This window comes from Sorex araneus, chromosome 2 (assembly GCF_027595985.1).
Source record: "Sorex araneus isolate mSorAra2 chromosome 2, mSorAra2.pri, whole genome shotgun sequence".
Lineage (NCBI taxonomy): Eukaryota > Metazoa > Chordata > Mammalia > Eulipotyphla > Soricidae > Sorex > Sorex araneus.
The window spans coordinates 194,933,978-194,941,893 of NC_073303.1; positions in this window are offsets into that span (position 1 = coordinate 194,933,978).

Sequence of the window (7,916 nt, forward strand, 5' to 3'; positions counted from 1 at the left end):
GCCGCATGCAAGGCAAATGCCCTATCCGCTGTGCTATCGCTCCAGCCTTCAATGACAACTATTTATAGAAGGGGTCAAGTCTGTGCTACAGTGCTCTAAACATTTTACCTGTACAGATTATTTGTATATTTCACTAATGCATACATCAAAAAGACTCATGTTGGGACCTGGTCAATGAGACAGTGGGGAGGGCATTTGCCTTGCACACGGTCAACTCGGTTTGATCCCCGGCATCCCATATGGTCCCTTGAGCACTGCCAGGAGAGATTCCTGAGTGCAGAGCCAGGAGTAACCCCTGAGCATCACTGGGTGTGACCCAAAAAGCCAAAAAAAAAAAAAGACTCATGTTTTTCTCAGCACTTCAAACATATATTTTATATAGGGACAGAAGTACAGCAGACAGGGTGTTTGCATTATACAATAGTTGATCTGAGTTTGATCCTTGGCACCACATATAATCCTCCCAGCCTACCAGAAGTGAGCCCTGAGCACAAAGTCATGAGTGAGCCCTGAGCACAGCCAGGTGTGGCCCCAAAACAAAAACAATAACAGCAAAAAGTTCTATATAATTTGATAATGATAGTAAGATGTATTAGGGTGAATTTTTAATGAGAAATGTGAGATCAGAGAGTTGAAATGACCAAAGTTGTATAATTGAGCATGCAAGGCAAACACCCTACCCTCTGTGCTATCGCATAGAGCATTTGCCTTGCACGTAGCCGACCCAGGTTTGATTTTCTGCCCATCTCGGAGAGCCCTGCAAGCTACCAAGAGTATCTTGCCTGCACGGCAGGGCCTGGCAAGCTACCCGTGGTGTATTCTATATGCCAAAAACAGCAACAAACAAGTCAGTCTCACAATGGAGACGTTACTGGTACCCGCTCAAGCAAATCAATGAGCAATGGTATGACAGTGACAGTGACAGTGTAAAATTGAACGCCAGTAGCTTTGGGATTCTAATCCATACCTCTGACTCCAATGCCCTTGCTTTTAATTACTTTGCATCTCATGGTATTAATTCTTTTTAATTCTTAAAAGTTACACAGTAACTCAAATCACTTTATTATCCTTTTGAAGAACATATCAGACAGAAGGGCCAAACTGCCCCAAACCTCAGTGCTTGGGGAAAAAAATCCTATGACTTTTTTTTCCTTTCATGCTTGCACCACATCCTTCTATGATTGGTGACTGTCTTAAGAGGGTACCATTCTAATGCAAACACTTAAGGGAAGGGAGCTTTCTTTGTCTGAAATACTGATGAAAGCAGGAAACAATATGACCAGTTATAGTAGATCCTAAAGTTCTCCGCCAAACATAGTACTTACACAATTTTCAAAAACTATGGAGAAACTGAATTAATCTGGTAACAAAAAAAATAGGAATTAGAGAGAATATTTGAGCAATGTTGTGGAGGGAAAATGCTCAGAACTTATTCATGAAATAAGACATTAGTCTCTGATAGTAAGAAAAAACTTTTGTCTGACAGTGACAAAAAACTCATCCTGATTTGACGTGCTTCTTATAACAGAAAAAGGTCCATCACAAGAACATTTGGAAATAAGGAAAAGTAGCTTCTACCCTGTTCATTATTTCTCATCAGAGAAATCCCAATCAAGATGACAATGAGATGTCATCTCACACGAGGACAATGGCATGTATCAAAAATAGCAGAACTCAAGGCGGAAGGATAGCACAGTGAGGGTAGGGCGTTTGCCTCACACGCGGCCGACTGGGGTTTGATCCCCAGCATTCCTATGATCCCCAAACACCACCAGGAGTAATTCCTGAGTGCAGAGCCAGGAGTAACCCTGAGCATCCTGGGTGTGACCCAAAAAGCTAAAAAAGAAAAAGTAGGAACAATCTGTGTTGATCTCCATGAAACAGGTGGAAAAGGATCTTTTATTACTGGTGGGAATGTAACCCCTGTGAAAAACGGTATGGAGAGTTTTCAGAAAACTTAGAACTGAGCTGCATATGACCAGTAATTCCATTTGTAGGCATCTAGCCCCGAAACATAAAAACACTCTCTCCACAGGGCAGAGGCACACAATTATTTATTTTATTTATTCCTGCACTCAGTACAATAGCTAAGGTATGCGACCAACCTAGGTGTTCAATGACAGATGAATGGATTATGAAGAAGTGGTATATAGATATAGATATAGATATACGATGGAATACTATATGGCTGCAAAGAACTATAAAATCTTGCAACTGGCTGCAACATGGTTAGAACCGGAAGATACCATGTTGAGCAAAGTAAGCCAGTAGAAAAAAGATAAACAGTTAGAGAAGACTGCCGGATGTGGAAATGTATCATAGCAACAAGGGGATGTTTAGATCATCCTTGACCCCAGTGTTTAGAGAGGAGACAAAGAAAAAAAATAAGTCAAGGAGGGGAGAAGAGAAGAGAACAAAAAGTAATGGGTTAACAGGCATCAGTGATAGCAGGGATTTGAGTGAGGGGTCCAGCCATATACCCAAGTGTGTAAAAACACAAAAAAGAAAAAGGAAGGATGAAGGCGACACCGCACCGGGGAGGTTGAATGGCGATGACGAGGCAGGTGAAGGAAAGAATGGAGCCAAAATGGTTGGTCTCAGTCGCAGTTTATTCCATTCCCATCTCCATTCTCCTCTGATTCTCCTCCTGCTTCTTCCTTCCCCATCCTACTTCATTCTCCTTCTCTGCATCTACTGGAACTCGCCCCCAGCCCCCACATACAGCCACCTTAAATCCCCCGCATCCAACTCTGGATGCAACTGGGGCCAGGGCTTATGCATAGGTGTGGTTACAATCAATAGGGGGTAAAGTTCTATCCCTTAGGGGATGCTTTCACTAGGACAGAATCTCTTTCAGCAGGACATCTGCCCAAGAGCGGAATCCCATGGGTGTGTTTCTCCTCTCTTTGTCCAACTACATATAGGTATTCATATTATAAATAATTTTGTATGGACATAGGAAGAGATGCATTAAGCTTATAGAATTGCTCTCCGGGGGTCACCTCGATCTCAGACTACAATGCCCAGGCCAGATTAGTCTTTCCTAGCCCTAGTATGGTCCTAGTCTCGTTGTTGCTTTTGGATCATGACATGACATGTCCATGACCAAGCTCTTAACATATAGTTAAGCATTAGGCGCTTTGGCCAGGCCCATCTCGATGCCAGGGTAGCACACAACTCACCGCTTGCCCTGGGTCCGTCCCGTCCCTCGTCGGGACCCTACTTTTGGGGGTGCTAGGAAGTAAGGGCAGCTGAGGCTTAAGTCAAGAAAGCAGATACCCGGGAGTGAATAATATTTGAAGCCAATTAAATCCCATGTTACCAAAGCATATTAACAACTGTGTTTCTTTGTCCATACAAAAAAGGATATTGTTTTAAAGTAAACTATTCAAAAGACATAAGAGAGGAGAAAGACAATATTAACTTACAATACAAGTACACTGTCCTAGCAAGTTCTGACCTTACAAATTAACAGAGTTTGATTAGAGGAAGAGCAGATAAACTGGTAGAAGTGGTTACAGATAAACAAAGGAATGGGAGTGACTCGGGAGCACCTTGATGGGTGTGACTGATATACCTAAGCTCCTAGTGGCAAGGGGAGCAGGACATACCAATGTAGTCTAGAATAGTTTAGAGATTATTACCAGATAAATCCAAACTCTGTGGCAAGGGAGAAAGGACAAACCAATGATATCCAACACCCAAGTCACAGAGTCAACAGACCTGGAAACACTTGACTTAAAATGAACCACTGAAACTTTGTTACAAGCCTGTCAAGTTTTTCGGGGGAGGGGGCTTGTAGAGTGGGGGTTGGGGTGGGGAGGGAATCTGGGTACGACAGTGGAGGGAAGTTGACACTGGTGGAGGGATTGGTGTTGAATTATTATATGACTCAAACACAGCTATCAGTAACTTTGTCAATCACGGCTCTTTAATTAAAAACATTCATGAGAAGAAAAACAATTTTTAGTAGCTTACATTTTAAAAAACCAACATGAAATCATGAGACCCAAACTTTAAATAACCCAACTTTACTAGGTGACTGTCAAGAGGGCAGGCTTGGGAGAGGGTAGGACAGAGAACTTGGGAAACAGTGGTGGAGGAACTTGGACACTGGTGGTGGGATGAGTGATGGAACACCGTACATCTAAAAGCCAACAATGAATTCCTTTGCACATCATGATCCTTTCCTAAAATAAAAGTTAGGGAAAAAATTAAATTCAAAAACTTAAGAGCTAACTCCAGTGATTGAGGCTTCCTTTTCACTTAAGGTAAAACGTCCCAGAATTGGGGTTGGCAAGCTCCATCAGAGAGAGAAGAGAAAGAGTGAGGACAGACCACTGGGAATACCAATTTTTAAGGGACTGGGGAATGAGAAATCAACATTGTCAGCTCACAAGCAGCAAACTTAAGAGAGGCTATGACAAGGAGGCAGATAGGGGGGCTCCGTAAGTATCTTCGTACTTTAATAAATGACTATTTGGGTGACTAGTATAGTGAAAACAGAGTTTTTAAAAAATCAATGTTATGACATTTTTTCTAGCAATTGATGAGCAATGCCAACTCTAAAACTGCCCAAGGAGCCATGCCTTATAGACTGCTGCCCTCTGCAGACTGTCCTCGTTAGGGACACTACTCAGAGGAACTTTTGGGGCAGCCTCCAATTAAAGTGTCACATATGTGAGTCATGGGGCTGAAGCATGCCTCCTCTCTTTGTCCTCTGTCGTCATAGGGATAATGTAACGGAATGGTACCAGGAAATGTTCATTCCCCCAAACACCCCATAAATCCTTCTTAAATACCTATAACTTAATTCACCTAGGTTTCTGAGTACCCCCCTGTCAAAGCTAATAACGGCCTTAGGACAATTAACCTGATTGTTGCCTTTAGCTATCCCTTCTTCTGTTTTTCCCCAGTCAGAACAATAATCCTGATGATGCCTTTGACTAAGTTTTTTTCCTCTTCTCTCTCCACTTCTCGTTTTATCAGTAAGGAACACACAGGAACAGAGAGATGTCTGTTAGATGCCAAGTTGTCTAAGAATATCTGTTTCCCTGGCTTCCCCAAAATAATATCGGATTTTAAAAAATCAAAACAAATGTCAGCACTCTAAAATGTCAAAGCAATGAAACTAGATCACCTTACAGCGATTGGTCACGGGATTCTATTCACTCTTTGATATTTGAATTAATAGCTATATTGATATAGTAATTAATACGTGAATTAATTGATATGTGAGTCAATAACACTTCTTGTTAGTGCACAATAGCTATTTCAAAATATTAAAAGTTTCCCGCACCAGACTTGATGCCCACGACAAACAAATGTGAAGTTTGAGTGCCAGAAAATGTTAGGAATAACTTTAAAACAAAGAGTGAACATTGGAAAGACCTTAGCTAAAGAATCATTAGAAGACTCTGGAGCTGGAGCGATAGCACAGCAAGTAGGGCATTTGCCTTGCATGTGGCTGACCCGGGTTTGATTCCCAGCATCCCATATGGTCCCCTGAGCACCACCAGGAGTAATTCCTGAGTGCAGAGCCAGGAGTCACCCCTGTGCGTCGCTGGGTGTGACCCAAAAAGAAAAAAAGAATAAAAATTTTAAAAAAAGAAAAAAGACTCAAATTTTGGTCATATGAGTCAAAAAAATATAATCATTAATCATATGATCTCATAGTGAACAGTTATTTATTCAGCATCCTTTATAAACAAAATACTTTCCTAGTCACTGTTGGGAATACAAAGATTTTTAGAAATTGTTATTTTCAGAAATTAGGGATGAGATGGGGGAATGAAGGAAACTATTGTGAATTTAATACTCAAGAATAACAAATAAACTAATTTGTGTCTATTGAAAATTAGGGTATATGGGATCAGAGTGGAAACTTGAAATTCACAAAACTAATATTGAAAGGCTTTGATGAAGACATCGTGCTAATAACCACAACATAAATAAAAATAAAATGCCACCTTTGTGAGGTTAAAAAAAAAAGTGAGGAGAACAGTCAAGCTGTCATTCCAGCGAAAGAAGAGAACTGAGCCATTCCTAACCAACAAAATTTATCTTTAACTGGTCTTAGACAAGTTTGTCTAATTTTTTAAAAATATTGGCTATTTTTTTAATCTTTTCTTTCCTCACCCCTCTTTTAAGGCAGAAAGAGAAAATAGAGTTGGTCATTCACAAAGGGCCTAAGCATAGAATTAATATTTTAAAACTTTTTTGAGGCATCTCCTAAGAGTATACAAAATTCAAATCATTCACTTATGAAAAGAAATGGAAATTACATTAAGTGGAAAGAGAAGACATAAAAGAGGACAAGGCTAAAATCATGACCGTTAGTCAAGATTAAGAATTATTTTTCAGGGGGGGTAGAGGGAGAGATACTGGGAACATTGGCACTGGTGGAGGGGTGGGTACTTGAACATTGTTTGACTGAAAGGCAATCATGAAAGTCTGTAAGTCTGTAAATGCATCTCATGATGATTCATTAAAATTTTTTTAAAGAATTAATTTTATGACTTCTTAAATTATACTTTTCCTTCAAAAGACAAATCCCTTCCTATACATTTGGAACATCAAGAGTTCCCATATACCCAAGAAAGATTACCTTACAGACTGCATTTTACTGCTATGTAATTAGCAGCAATAACAAACTTATTATTTGTGGAATATTTAATGTCTGACATTCCTTTAAAGGCTCTACATGCATCACTTTTAAGCATCATAAAACCCCTAACAAAAATAAGTACTATTATTATTCCCACATTATAGGTGAGACCTCTGAACAACAGGAAAAAAAAAGTAATGGACCCAGGGTAACTTAGCTCTGAAGAATCAGACATTGAGCCCAAGTGGTCTGGGAGAATGATGAGAGCAAGGGAAGATAGAATAAGCAAATAAATTAAATGACACTAATAACAAGATTGAGGTAAAGAATAAATCCCATACATCAGTATTTTGCTAGTAAGAGTTTGTTGCACTTTTAGAAATAAACAGTAGTTCTGAAAGAAGAAGTAGAAAATGGAAATTTGTGGGTCATGTAAGACTGGATTCTAGTGATGAAGGAGTTAAGACTGACAAGAGTTGAGCTGCCTTCTCTATCCCAAACATGGACCAATCCTCCTGGTTTTTGTTTCTACTTCCCTTGGGTATTAGTCTCATCCATGTCCATCCATTTATAAGCAAATTTCATTTCATTGATTTCATTTTTCTTAACAGCTGCATATTGTGTAGATGTACCATAGGGGTTTTTTTCCTTTTTTTTTCTTTTTGGATCACACCCAGCGTTTCACAGGGGTTACTCCTGGGTCATGCATTCAGGAATTAGTCCTGGTAGTGCTCGGGGGACCATATGGGATGCTGGGAATCGAACCCAGGTCGGCCACGTGCAAGGCAAACGCCCTACCTGCTGTGCTATCACTCCAGCTCCATACCATAGTTTCTTAAACCAGTCATCTGTTCTCAGGCACCGTGGTTGTTTCCAGTATCTGTATTGCAAACCCCAAAAGGAGAGAGGGAGAGAGAGAGAGAGAGAGAAAAAGAGAGAGAAAGGGTGCCTCAAAAAGCCAATCAAGAGAACACTGGATTTACAGGTGACCATGTGAAAAAGAGGATGGTGGCCTTCTCCCATTAAGCTAAGCTCATAGTGCTTATTGAATATTAAAAGTTATTACTAATGTCTCATCGTTCTATAAGGAAGTGATCATCGACGTAAAGAGAAGGTTCAGCAGGGTGATACCATTTCACTGAAACTCTTCAGTGCCGCCCTTGAGAACATCATGCAAAGACTGGAATGGAAAGGAATGGGAGTGAAGATAGACGATCGGCAATTACACTACCTCCGCTTCGCTGATGATATCATTCTAATAACACCAAACATTAGCCAAGCGGCACAAATGCTGGCCGACGTCTACCTC